The sequence below is a fragment of the Galendromus occidentalis genome, unplaced genomic scaffold (assembly GCF_000255335.2).
Source record: "Galendromus occidentalis unplaced genomic scaffold, Mocc_1.1 scf7180000077469, whole genome shotgun sequence".
NCBI lineage: Eukaryota > Metazoa > Arthropoda > Arachnida > Mesostigmata > Phytoseiidae > Galendromus > Galendromus occidentalis.
Genome location: NW_003805457.1, coordinates 70,773 through 85,986, shown reverse-complemented (window position 1 = coordinate 85,986; position 15,214 = coordinate 70,773).

Genomic DNA, 15,214 nt, shown 5'->3' with positions numbered 1-15,214 from the left:
ACCCCCTAGATTCCGCAAGCAAAGGGAGAACCGTGTATGATCATATGGAAGCGTGATTCCTCGATCGGTGGACAGATTGAAGAAGAGTATCGTCGAACGGACCTCCAATCGGGTTTGGGGGGATTTTGTTCGCTCTGTACCCCTGTAGAGTGGATAGAAGACTTCAGGCACTTTCGGAATTCATTTGACGCATCGAGCACAAAACATATGACCGACACCGACATACGTACATTGACATACCTTCACGCAATCCAACGTGATCTAGACAATGCAGGGAACCAAGGCAGATAACTTATTCGGGAACTAAGGATGCGTTGTGAGCTAGAACGGACATGCTTGAGGTAGCGATGACGTTTACATTATTTACTTTGACGACATTTTTGTATTTTGAGCCTGGTACTCAGCGGTACCATGTTATATTCTTTCTCTCATGAGAGGAGAAACTGAGCTATTTATTGTATCTGTTGACATCCTTGGAGCTTCCCCTCGAGACGTGGAGCGGAGTGCTACATTTCTGATCCTCTGAGTTGAGTTCTCTTTCGTGCGCACAGAGCGAACTTATTCCGGGAAGCTGAAAAGCGAGAGTTGCTGAATGTTCACCGATATTTGAGAGAAGGTCATCTCGTAGTTGGTGCTCATTAGAGTAGTATTTGGAATCGCTTGCGGCGGTCAGCTCGCGGCCTATTTCAATAGGGAGTTTCCCTCCGTCAGAAGAGGGCGCGTACTCATGAAGCTGGCAGTACTTACTCCCTAGGCACCCAGTTGATTCCCTGCGACAGGTTTCGACTCTTTCGATGTGATGCTATAGACTATTTAGAAGACGTGAGCGCGAGCGTGCAGTCATTGTGAAGCGGTCGGAGATGTTGTGCGACACGCGTATGAGGCGCGTCACGCTACGGGCGTATGCGCATAGATTCGGAGAGGAATGAGTAGTGAGTTGTGAACAAGAAGTCTACCGTGAGTGTTGTGGATGTAAAATCCTGCCTGTCTATCGTTTTCCTCTCGGAGCATTATTCAATAAAAATCTACTGTCTTGACACTTATTTTCAAGGAGTCACCGTCTTTTCAATCAGCGCATTCAAATGCACCGAACACAGGAAGTCTACGGCAAATCTCAAAAACGATATCTTCGGAAACTATGAAATATTCCAGGCTGAAAAATCTCCACGATCAAGCGAGCCGCCGGATGTACCAAAACCACAGTGCTGGATGAAGTTCAAGTGCATTATGAATTCGAAGTGCTCACTCAAATGACCGCAGTGACGGCCGAAGGTTCCCCAGACTTACTCCATCAACGAGGATACTGCGCGCTAATCCGTTCGCGAGACGTTGGTGATTCGAACGAATTAGCTGTGAGCATTCTGATGATAGAGCATCATCCAAGAGCATATTCGCTTTCCATGTGATCGTTTTCGGAGTCGAAACGATTTCTTCGAGAATATTCATCTGCCCACTCGATGTTCGAGTGACGGGAATCGTTCAGAAGCGATCACGTTGTTGAGAACCCGAGCTCAGTTGATGAGATCCACAACGATCGATTCGGTCAACTAGAGATCTGATCAACCGTCTTCAGATTAGTTACTGACTCCGAGCTTTTCAAAAAACTTGGGTCAGGAGTGATACAAAGAATCGACATAGTTCAATCGCGAAACATTCATTCCTCGATTCGTTCAGGTCAAATAGTAGACCTCGTGCTCAGGAGACTTGGACCCTCGACACGGGATTCGATCCGGAGCAGGTCCACCGATCAAAATAATGGCATACAGATAGTTTGACTGTAGTCTCGTGCAGAGGCATTTCTTCCTTTACCTTTCAGGAAAACTTGATTTACAGAGCAGTATCATTTATACGAGCCTGACTTAGTATTAATCGCTCCGCGGCGTCCATTTGGAACTCGACGATGCGGTCGCTCGGCTAGAAATCCCGCAATTGGAGGTCGTCAATCAGTCGGACGCTCAGTCAGTCAGTGAGTGGACTTCGCTAGAAGCAGGTGCTCACACTCTCACCAGCGCACACCTTCTGACAAGCAAGCAAGGGAGGCGTTTTGAGAGCTGTTAGCATTATGATCACAGCGATTACAGCTTACGATTCAGCTACATAACCATTAAGTTAGCTGGATATCTAACCGACTACCTGGGGTTTCTTTCGTTAGCAGTATCTCCGGCTCAAGTGTAATGACCGAGCGAGCGGCAGAGCGAACAAACGAATGGAAAATATAGGTGCCGTATAAACACACGTAGAGCATATAAATAATACGGACGAATCAGGGTTTGACCCTCGAGGAGCGACTCACAAACAGAAAATGCCTCCATGAGTACCATCCGCAATGCCAACAAATCTTTCTTATTTGACGGCCGGAACAACAGGAAAAAAGGGAGGCAGTCTCTCAGGAGCCGTGGCAAGACCGGATCGATGGCCGGCTGCGGATCCTCAGAATTTTCTGAGCAAAGGGCGAACAGCGAACTTGAGGTCACACGATCTCAGCTCGTCATGAAGGGAGCCGAGCTCGATAGCCCCAGGAGGATTCTCGACGCCGATACCGGATGAGCTCGACTTGAGATCGCCGCGGATGGCTGTCTGGGAACCCGAGAGTAAGCCTCAATTTTTTCAAGACGGTATTACGTTAGTGAAGATTCCCACGATTTAATATCTCTGTTCTCTAAGTTCATAATTGGGATTCTGGTTCGCAGAGCATACACGACTCGGTAGGGGCTTGGCCGCTGTCATGTTTCCCGGCCGCTCAGTCCATCGTCTCCGAATTGATTAGTTCAACAGACGGATGACGATTATGAAGATATTATCATCGGATAGATAAATGATTACCAAGGGATCAGATTACATCAGTCGATCAGTCACAGAAGTGGCATTACTCCGAGCCGCAACGCTTTTGGGTCGGCACTCGCTTATGAGCGGTGCTTTGGTTACGAGGCCGGTCATTTGTTGGAAGTGTTGCTTGTTAAATTCACTCCCGAGCCGCAGAATTAAAACGGGAGAATCACACAATTTTGACCGATTACTGTGATCACGTAGCTGATAACGGTCCCGATCTAATGAAATCGCCTAGCAGCCGGAGCGAGCGGGCGGGCGGACGGTCGGACGAACGCTCGACCAAACTAATCAAGGATCTGACTGAGTGAGCACCGCACCGGAGGAACACGTCTTCAATCCAATCATGAATCTTGAACTCCAAGGGACGAGCGCCTCGAGGGCCCTGAGGAATTTGAGTTCCTCTCATTAAGCTTCGCGTCGTTCCCTTCATACCGGGCGCAACTAGGGTCGGAGAGAGTCCAATCAGTCGCGTGACCCGAAATTCCAAGTCGAGCAGGAATCAATCCGACAGTCTCGATGCATCTCCGATAAGATGGTCAATTGACCCAAATATCGGTGTGAGAAGATGACTCACTTATGTGATCCATCTCATAAATATCCGGGGCGACGCTCACGAGCTTCGATGACAATTTCTGATAGCGATTCCGATGTCAGAATCAAGGGACATTCTCTGTCGGTCGGGATGTTCCCTCAGCTCCTTTCCGAATGACTGCAGTCTCTAAGCGGAGTTCTATGGACGACGCCGAACAACGTTCACACGGTGCGTGTCGGAGTCTCGGATTCGTTTATTTGATTTTCAGCTGTTCTGATTGGTCATGTGAGAGGAGCAAACTCGACAACGACGAAGAATGTAGCGCTGGAAACAGGGGAATCAATGCACTGGCAGGCGGAAAAATTCCATCGGTTTCTCTCATCGTCGATGGAATCCCGGCTGGAAAAGTGGGATAATTCGAAGGCAAGTATGAGCGAAATATAACGGTCTTCTGTGGCGCGGGTCATCACAGTGTCTCTCATGGCCCCTTTTTTCAAGGAATGTAACATCTGTAGCGAGTCATTTGAGTTTGCTCGTTCGATCGGCCATCGCTTGCTGGAAATGACTCGGACTCTGCGTCCTAAACATTCCCCGTTCCTACGTTCCGCGTCCAATGCCTCTCCGATACCGGAACGGCGACAACAACAACGATTGTCTTCCATGTCGATGAGTGATCGCACACACAGAGCAGCTGCCATCAGCCGCTTAGCGTAACGATGAAGGTTCTGTCGATTCAATCGCTCTTTCGGTTCCGACTTTTTGTGAGCAGCGACCGCGATTCCGAAACGAAATTCGACCATCAATCGGTACATCAATCTATCAATCCTCCATTCATTCATCAGTCCGTTCGTCCGTTCATCTGTCTCCACTTTTCCCTTCCTTTCTTCCAGAATTTGGGTCTTTTCCTTCAGTGACCGACTACCGGCGGCAGCGGAATCATTGGCTCTCATATTTCCATTCGATGGCTGTTTTACGTCACTGATTCGAGCCGAGCACTCACGCGAGTCCATATTGGGGACGATCGAAGCCTTGTATATATATCGATCTTCATTCAGGGCCCACGACTTCTGTTTGCGACAGTCAGCCCCATCTGCTCACTGTTAATTATCCCGAATGAGTTTTCTCGTTTTCCGTGAGAAATCCAGAAGACTTCCTTCGTTTGAGATTCTCGACTCTTCTTGCTCAGTCAGCTTCGCTTGCCCCCTCGCTCGCATTGGCTCTTTCGTCCACTACTTGCTCCTAGCTTGCTGTCTGTCTATTGAGACTCCGATGGCTTTTGTTCGATGACCAAACAAAATGCGATCGGTCCGAGTGTCATCGAACCTTGTGTTACGTCCGAAGTTTTTCGTCGTCGTCTTCGTCTTCCTCGGCTTACTTCTCACTTCACTTCGTACAGGGACCGCCGACTCGATGCCTCCTTCGTCGGCAAGCGGCACGGCAGCCTCGCGCACAATCACCAGATTTCCGATACCGGTAACTCGTGCTCCTAACCTTCGCTCAATTTGGCCCGAGGAAAAAATTGTGTTCAGGAGTTTTGGCGCGTCTTCAGATCGATACGCCCCCACGCAAGACCATTAATTCGACTCGTAATCCGTTACTTGGGTGACGAGCGTTTTCGCTCTTAGCACCTCCGTCGGTCGGCTGGACCGGCCGTTGGGAGACGCTGCGCGATAGGTCCCGATAATCCTCTTCGATCGATCAGCCGTTCTATCGAGCGGACAGGTATCAATCGCAGCATCTATCAAGTGCCTCATTCTAGTTCAGAAGTCGGCACAGCGGGAATGTACGACGAAAGCGCGCCAACTGGACAGTACATAACCGAAACAATGTGAAACCTTTCGCCCGCATACCCTCTCGGAATTTCATCCCGATTCCGGACAAAATTATTCCTCTCTTCGACAAGCGTCGAAAGTGCTGGGAATCCCCGAAATATCCCTCATGCTTCGTTTGTGTACTCTCAAGTACCGTTCGCCACTCCGTGGCTACCATCAGGGAACCTGTCGCAACATAATTTCGCGAAGTCGAGCCCTCGCTCGACGCGACACGACAGAACTTCTAATCCAATATAATGAGCTCTGATAGATTGGTTCGAAAGACGGAACAGGATCGTTTTTCATGGAGCGTTTCAAGCTCATAAAACTCAATGACCTCAATCATTGATATTATCCCCTCCGATTCCCTCCGCTGTCCCTCGCCGAGCAATAAATCGAGAACACGTTTAGGTGGAATAATGCTAGAGTAGCAAAATTAATAACTCGCCTCCTCTTCGCTTTGAAAAATGTCCCCACCAGGTATTGACTATCATCTACCGCCGCGAGGTGCTCCGTCGAAGAGTTCTTGGGTGTCATTCGCCGGGCGCCGAAATTCTCAGAGGACCAAATGAGCTGGAAAAGAAGTTTTCCGTAGGGGAACTAATGGCTGACTTCTTGTGTGACTGGAGTCAAGCAAAGCCGAGTTCGGTAAGGTGTGGTTTGGCGCCGTGTTTGCATGAGTGCGCGGAACGCGCCCACATCGAATTGAGTTGTGCGTCTTTAGCCGCGGCTCCCCGACGCGACGGCTCGATGTACCGGAGTTGGCTCCCGGCGCCGCAATTAAGTCAAGAAACTATCAATTGATTTGTCCGTTACCTCGCGTCAGCGATTTTTCATTCTCTGAAGGCCCATCCATGCTTCATGGCTCGACGGTGTTTGAACCCTACTCTTATTTTCATCGGTCACCGAAAACAGCCAGGACTTATTGAGCTATTGGAAAAAGTCTTCGCCGAAACATTCGGTGTGAATGGATGATGTCTCTCCATTCCGCGAGAACTCGGGGCACAGAGAATTTCCCATGCGCATGGATTCCGGTGCACACGTATGATGGAGAGTAGTCCGAAAGTTCGATGAAAAATCAGCTGCGATTTCTAGACGCGAGAAGATGTGGTTGTGAACATTACGGCGACCCCGCCGCGAATTCTGCATGGGTCAATAAATATCGTTCTCGGCCTGTCATTATGAGAGGGACCCAATTACAACAAAACAAGGATGAAATGATAACAGAACGGCGCCGGCGTCTTCGAGCTGCAATCGAGCAGAGGAAGTCAGAGGGAAGTCGGGAAAAGAGGTGATCATTTATCCGTCGCATCAACCACTCGAACTAGGATCCGAGACAAGTCCGATACGAAAGCGGCGAACTCAGGATGAAGAAAAACCAAGAACTCTAGTAGTGAACTTGAAATTCTGGGACGACTCTCATTGTCAGTCTGAGCTCTGCCGGCGCGGGAGAATTCAATTTCGATTTGAGGCCGAAGTTGAGGACCCTCATAGGACGATCCATCGAATGGAGGTGACCCGCACTAATACCATCTCGCTTTCGGAGGCAATTAGGATCAAATTGCCGCCAACTAAAGCAGTACCATCGCCACTTATCCTTCATAACATACACCTTAATGTTTATCTTGGACCGTGATCGACATTTCTAAGCAGAGATACCAGGCACCATCAGAAATGGCCGCTGTGGCAGCTCCTCTCGCAGCAGAGCGATAACCTCTGCTGTCCGTTTTTCGTGTGTCCGCTTAAACGCCCGATCTCCCGCGATCGCTACCGGCCGCTGTCCGCCCGCCTATTCCTCTAGTCCGTGGTTGATTTGTTCGGTCGCTTGCATGCATACCCAGTTGCTCTACCCAACCGCTTGTTTCTTTCTCCGCGAATTAATCGCTGAGATCACAACTCTTCCATTGAGTGAGGTTACTGCTCCTGTTGGCTTTCGACACGATCTGTCCGAGTTTTTTTCATGATCTCATCGTCATTCTTTCCAGAACTTCACTGATGGAAGACAACCAAGAACACAAGAGGGTCGGAATCTGTCGTCAGAGTTCTCCGCATCTTCCCGGGTCATGCGATCACCACTGCGGCCCACTCTGTCATATGATGAATTCCTTCTCCCGCCGAAACCATTCTTTCCCCAATTTACCCAATGGGACTTCTCTTGACGTGCACTTCATGCTCCGAGTGTGGAAGCATTGAACGAAATATAATCGAAAGCCTGAGTTTCCGAAACGTTTGCGCACCGACGACCTGTCTGCTCGCTCGCCCGCTCGACTGGTTCATCGCCGTTCGGGAGTGGGGTATAGACCCAGTAAGCCGAAACTTTCACGCCGAAACCCAGAAAGCCGAAACCTGGAACGCCGAAATCCAGAACGCCGAAATTCGTCTACCCGAAACCCAGTGCCCAGTGTCCCGGGTTTCGGCGAGGAACTTTCGGCTTACTGGGACCTAACCCGGGAGTGGTACGTTCATCATTTCAGCCACAGCTATGATTTTATGGTATAATTTTTATCGGCCCAAAAGCTTGCAACCGACGGTAATGGCCGAGAAGCTCATGAGAAATCGGCTGTGTCGTCCGGTAGTCCGAGAATCGTTGACATCGATACGCTGGTGGTCGCAGCGCGTATTTAGTCAGTTCGAAGAGACAGAAAATCGAAAGACTCATTCCCAGTCAGCTGAATTCGGGATCAGATCTCTCGAGTCAGAGATCTTCCGAGTCGATATTCGGAACCATTGATTATTATTAACCATTATTATCGATGAGGACTTCCTGAGTATTCTACTCGCGTTTTCAGAGGTCATCATATTCGTTATGCAATGACGATATTTATACAGAAACCACAAACACACAGAGGACAATGCAAAGAAAGAGATGAGGGATGAAGCGCCGCGAGAGAAATGCAGAACTCGGATTGGACTCGTTCAACTTCAACGGCAGAAGAAAATCTTCGATTTTTCCCTTCCAGAGCAATCCATGAATTTTCCCGTTGTTCCTCGATCGCCTTCGTCGATGGCGCAGGGGCCACGACGGAAAAATAGGAAAATATTTTTTGTCACCATCAGTGGCCCAGAATCGTTGTCATCGATGACCGGTGCTGTCGACGTTGCGAGTCGCGAGAGACAGAAGACGAGTTCGAATTTTCGCTTGTCTTCGGCAATGGTGGCCTTTTTATTTTTGTTTTGATCGAAGAACTAGGCCTTGGTCGCGACCAGGCGACCTACATCAACACCTTCGTCCATGCGTTGATTCCAGTCTGGACGGGGAATCCCGGGCCCCGCCTGTCATGGCCGGTATCAGATGTCATCGATTTCTTCTAATAAGCACCGATACGGGAGTATATTGATCAATTAGCGGCCGAACGACGGGGGTGAGTCGCAGTGTCGTGATCCGACACGCCCGGGAGCTAGTTCGGAGCTGGTCGATCGGGGAAGACCGATCCACCGAATGTCAGATACTGGTGGAATCGTCTCACTCTGCGTATCGACGATCTGAGTCTGTAACGGTTCCGGAGAGCCCTTGACAATGAAGCAATAATTTTACACGACAATATTCCGTAGCGACGCTGTGCGGAAGTTCCCTTGTCGAAGCTTGATACAGAATGACCTCCTAAAAAGAAGATTCGCTGGTTCTTCCTCATGAATACATCTGTCCTTTCCTTCCGAGGAATGGGGAGATCAAGCTCCCGAGCTTAGCACCTTCAGAGGTTCCCGAGGTCATTCGACTGGGCGGTAGTCCGTCTTCGTCTGGCAAGCAGAACTCCCGGAGAGATTGAAGAGGAACATCCGAATTGACTTTCGGCAGCACGGTGAATTCAAGTGGATGTCCGTCGCTGTTCGCGCGTCGATCTGAATAAACATGCAGATGCTTACCCAAAGACGGATCAAATCAAGAGATACATGTGTACTTCACGGCTTAGCTCGGGCGATGGAAGGGTGCCCTGGCCGAACCGCTGCGCGATAAGTCCGGGGAGTCGGTGGAGCACTATCAGCTGTTATCCGGGAATTCTGAGAGCACTTCTGTTGTGTTCGGGAACAAATCGCTCGGAATCTCCTTCTTCCACGGAACTACGGGTAACTGTGTCATGAACGATAACACCCAGTCCGTCAGTCCGCCAGGCTATCAATGGCTAGCATGATTCGGTCTCTGTTACGGACCAATTAAAAATCTGTCGATTGAATAACAGTCGCCGCGAGCGAAGGAGTGCCTTATCTCACACTAAATCGTGATATGGAATAAGTTTGACGCGGAGCTCTGTACATCGATGGACGTATTGAGGGAAGATGTCGGTCCGTCGGGACCGGACTCTGGCTCTTGGACTTTCAGGATAGCAAACCTCAATTCGTGACCATCGAGTACTGATAGAGAGCGGAAGGACGTGAACGGGCGTGTGGCTGGAAATCTCAGTTCTGCGGCTCCATCCCCCGATTCCCGTACTCGGCACGATTACCGATGCCGGCAAGGGGGCCATCGATGATCAGGATGTTGGTTTCGCCGACCGATTTGGGGAGCGGACCGAATGTCGCGGCGCGGTACTACCTACCATGGACATATTACTGCGCCGCTTCTGAGAAGTCACCTTCCGAGTGGGAATTATTTAATTGCATCCGTCATCCGATAATAACGGTCGCTTCGTCGGAAATAGCGTCGTAGAAGGGTTGATGACCCAGAAGGTCACCTTTCCTTCTTTCTAAGCCGATACGTGGACTCTGCGTGCAGGTACGCTATACAAGAAGGATCTCTCCGCGACCGCATGTCTTCCGAGCCGTAGTTGCATCGGTGAGCTTCAAACGTTGCGTTATGTAATTATTCCGAGAGCTTTAAGCGAATCCAGTGAAGTAAAAGACTGAAGGGTCACGATTGACCGGGTGAGGGCATCCGGTCGGTTTTCCGAAGATCGAAAGAAGAACAACAAATCTCACAGCTGACATAAATGGCCGACATAAAATAGCTCAATTTGAGCTCGACGTCGTCGTAAGAGTTCAACTGACTTTCGAGCATCAATTTCCCGAGCGGGAGGCTTCCACTGATGAAGCGTCGTCGATTGGAAAGAGCGCTTCACCCTTCGACTGCCTCATCCTCATATTATCCGGCCAGTCGTAAGCAGGTCAGGAGCTTTTCTTCTGCAAAACTGAACGGACGATCGATGGATTGATGGATAGATGGACGGACGAATCGATCGTTCGAGCCAACGAACGGGAGCGACGGCGGACCGCGGTGTTCGTCCGAAGTGGTCACTGTACTCTTTAATACGCGACTAATTGTATCCATGGCGTCTACGCGGCGCTGGGTCATCAAGAAATGCTTCGTACACTTGTACTACGTAACGATTAGCGCGATCGCGGAGGATTCTATGCGTAGAGATTTCTCGCTTGGGGTTCTCGAGAAGATCCACGCGGGTCAGAAACTTCGCTCGGAGCGAACTCCCCATGGATGATTTCGACTTCTCGTATGCTCCATCCTGGGTGGTTGATCCCCCGCCGGTGGGCTCAATGGACTCCTTAAAGAAACTCAAAATCCTGCAGATCCATTATTCTCTCAGCGTGACTACTGGAGTCCCAGTCCTCGTCCTATGAATTCCGCCTTTGCTTTCCTGAACGAGAAGCTCAGCCCGAACGAGATCCGATCTACGGCAAGACTACACCCAACACATGCCAAGGAGCTTTGGGTCTCATTCGGGCCTGGTGGAAGAAGAACGCCATCGATTTGTACGCCAGGTACCGTCTGAGACTTGTCTCATCTTGCACCCATTCGAGTTACCCGCATAGAGCACTGGTTTTATCTTCGGAAAGAAAAATGTCGTAATCGCTCCCGGTGAAATAAGGAGATAGGTAACGCCTACCTAACAGTCCTTAATCACCGTTTCTAAGGAGGGGATTTCACGTGATGTGGCGGTAAGTGCAGCAGCTGGCTCAGTACGATTCGCTTGTTCAATAATATATGACATTTTAATATTGACGATCGGCGCGCCGGCCAGTCGTACGCTGGCCATTGGCCCGTTGAGGCCCGGTAATTGATTTTAGCAAAGATCTGACCGGGCGCCTAAGCGTCCGATGAAGATGTCTCGAGATGTCCAGTAGATTCCCGTGGAAGTTGAACGAGAATCGAAAATAGCTCAGGCGCCGCGCGTACAGCAGATGATCGCAGGAAGCTAATGAGGACCGATCCTCGAGGGATTCCTCAGCGGGCATCTGCGATCTGCCCTTCAGCGTATCGATTTTCGATTCTCTCCGAGCTCGGAGTCGCTCGTACTTACTTGCTGTTCCGTGCGATCCGTTGAATTCCGTTCTGAGGCTTCTGAGATATGTCGATACTGCGGGCACTGTCGGGCGGAATTCCAGAGCGAGTACCGATGCTCCCCGGTGATGAGCTCCCTCCGTCAATGCATCCCGAGCACCGAAATTCCCCTCATCGAAAATCAAATACACAAACCGTTTCTCTGTGTGCGACAGAAGACAAGGTCCTTCGCATCTATTATACTTTCGCAGGCAGGACAGTATCGAGGAGTAGAAGATCACAAGATCGAATGCTCGCTGTTTCCTCGAGCAGCCACAGAACAGGGATACAGTCAACCGATAGACGGGAAGCATATATAAGGTATCCACGCTCGAGACAGTGACATCAGATGCATCGTCGCGGAAACTACCGACGCGACGGATCGTCCCCAGATTCTCCAGAATATCTTCTCGGAGCGTTCATTATTATGCCCTTAAGGACGAGGTCGACGCTCACCAACCCAGTCGAGTTCATAGAGACCGACCGTAATGAATATTCCCGTGATTTCGGGACAAAGGTCTTCAACATACATATGTGTATCCCCTCAGTGAGCCGGTCATTTAGACTCCCGCGCCTCCGTCAAAGATACAAATCAATGAAAACCGTTCAGAACCTCGCTCGCGTCGATTTCTCATTCCCCGGAGTCGAGGCTCAGAGAGGAGCTTCCGTTTTTCAACTTCGATCGATTACATCATGTGATCGGAAGTTCTGCCTCCCGAATCGCTCGTGATCGTCGAGTCTTGAGAGCGATTGTTGTGACTCAGCGGTTTGGCTTTCGATTCCTGGACCGCTTTTTTGGTTGACCTTCGGCAGACCTTTGCCTTCGTCATGACGGAACCTCTCATCAATTCTCACAGCTGAACAACAGATTCAGTGAGTGCGCTGCGAGGGTGTACGCTGACTCACAGCCAAGAGATTATCATCATCAGCGCGCGGATTACCTGCGCGCGCTCGTCGCTGACATCACCGTGTGAGAAGCTAACAAGACCTTCGGAGAGCCTATCTGGTACCGAAGTTCGATCGTCGGCACCGATGATCTCATCTCGATGATCCCATTGCATTTAATAAATTCCTCGATGCCCGAAGTCGTACCCCTCTGACAAGTCCGTCCACACCAGACAATCAGTCGGTGGATTACGTTTCCCTCTTGATCTCCCGGGCCGCTCTTCTGTCGAGATCGGATTACGCGCGGATTGTCGAACGATAGACGCATGGGGTCTGGATGCACACGAGTTCGATAAAGACGTCTGGATCCAATGTCCCACTTTGTTGGCTTCGCCTCGAAAGCCGAATCTGACTCTGAGGAAGTTCGACCGTACGGACCCTTTTCCTCGATGTTCGAAGGCGGAAAAACTTCATGGCGATGGCCGGATATCGTTGGCACCATGCGTGGATACCTGTAACGGAGCCAAGAGATGTTCCGAATTCAATGAAGCGATGTGTGAGAACGCGTGCCACAATTCGCTGAAACAGCGAGCCGTAAATCGCTTTAGATGTTCATCTTCGGGGATGTATTTCCTGCTTTCTCTAATATTTGAGAATCAATAACGTTCCACAACATATACATTCCGAAAGATGAGCCAATCCCTGGGTTTCTGTGCGAACCTCGCTCTCACCTAGAGATTCATCTCACAATCAGTCATCCGACAGCGCTTTAGTAATTGAATGAGACACAGGGACCAATTTGCGGCTACTAATTCATCCGAATCCGGTGGGCTTCCCCAGCGGATGAGTCAGTTTCCACGGTAGATTCAAAAACTGCGTCAATACCGGAATAAGCCGTTGACTAATGCAGCCAGAGGGAAAACGAATATGGGAACTCGGAAACAGGCGCGAATGGTTCCTCTTATCTCACATATGAATGAAGCAATGTTCAATGCGCGAGAATGGACCACTTACACATATTGTAAAGTTCACAGAAGCCGGGTCCCAGTCGGTGGTCACCGTCGAGCGTCGGGCGAGAGCAGTAAATCAGAGAGTTGTCTTTGAAAAGTCAGTGAAGGAGCAGGAGCTTTTCACTTTCACTGCAGGCCAGTCTACAGCTCCGGGTAGTGCGGGAGGATTCTTGGCCAGTTTCCAAGAATGACTCATCAAAACCGAAGCCAGAGCGGGACAGCGTCGAGGAGATACCCTCTAGAGATCAGTTCCCGTCCCGACTCGTCAGGATCACCAACTCCTAGATTGCGACTCCCAGTGCGGAGCCGCTGGCTGAGGTCCCGGGCAAGCGGGCTCCAGGCAATACGAAAACGTACAGAACACACGGAAGACTATACAAGAGGTCGAATCTCAAATCGATGCCATCTGCATCGCTTCCCTTGGGAGCTCAGACTTCGGTTCGAATGGAAACAGAGCCTGCTCTTCTTTTTTTTCGTAACGAGCACTTATAGCGAGCGGTCTTCCATTTGCCCGAGAAACGACGATCGGGGACGAGAGACTCGAAGGAGGGTGAGCGAGCTCGAACTTCGAACACGATTTTCAGCGACAAGAATGGTCGGTACAAAGACTACTATGATGGGTGCAGCAGCACCACATTGCTAAATGGCAAAAGCAGATGCGCCTTCGGTAAACGGAACACTGACAGCCGGATTGAGTGTGTAGAATTAGGTGAGCAATGATCTTCTGATTGTGTGCTGAAGTTAGCGGCACTGGGCGATCCGATGCGTCGGATTCCTCTCTCAACTTCTTCATCACCAGCGGTCTTCTGGCAAATTGGGCCGAGAGGGCAGGAGCCTAAAGAGAAGTGGAGCCGTCACATTGGCGCCCGACTTTTTTCTCCGCTGCCGCATTGCTCACGCCATCTCGTGTGACGTTGCGTAAGTGCGTTTACTTTTCCCTAGCTTTCCACGACGTTTCCCCGATACCGGCTCGGGACGATCGTACAGTCGTGCTGAAAGGAAGTCCTGCTCCCCGGTCCTTCCATCTTATCGACCGCCATGATTCCGTGGTTCTCTTTGAGTCAGATTATTGCTGGGATCCGTTGCTATCCGGAGAGGATATCGATCGAGGCTTCACGATTCCCTGTTTCTCAGAACCCCTAACTCAAACTCCTCGTGCTCGCGGCTACAACGCTCTTCCTCCAATTTGCGCCAGTCATCATTTTTCCCCCCATCCAAATGTTGACTGAAGCAAGGGCAGGATGATTCGCGGGGTCGGATGACATCCAGATCATTGATCGTTAACCGATACCGAATGTTGAAACGTGGCTAGTGCAGAGCGAATTTGAATAATTGCTGCTCTTCTTCTCGGATTCGACCATGGGAAACAAACTTGTTACGGGTAACATGTAGACTGTTCAGATCAGCGACCGAGCAGCGCTTCTGGGCCCAGCCTTTGATTTCATTAAGCGCCGAAAGTTTGGCGTCTGTGTGTTTTTCGTTGTGTTTTCTACCGGCGTCGAGTCTGCAGCGCGTTCACGGAGCAAGAGACGATCGGGATATTTATTATGTAGTTCGTTTCTTTGCTCGACATCGGTTCATTATGCGATTCTGTCTCTCGACGGTCCGCGATCTTCTCCGAAAGATCCCAAGGAGTCCGGGATTCCGCAAAACAGCTCCGGTTGCAGGGTCGCTACCTTAAGCCCTCATGCTCCCCAGCCAGGGAGGTCACCCTCATGGATTCCAAAATCCTTTGACATCGTCCCGTTTCTGGGCCTACTCAGCGCAAGATGCCGAAGCGCGACCGCCAGCGAGCCACTCCGCGAGAATACTCTCACGAGTGTCTTCCGCCCTTACTGCGGCTGCTGCGAGATCCGACGCTGGAGCACGTACGTAGGCG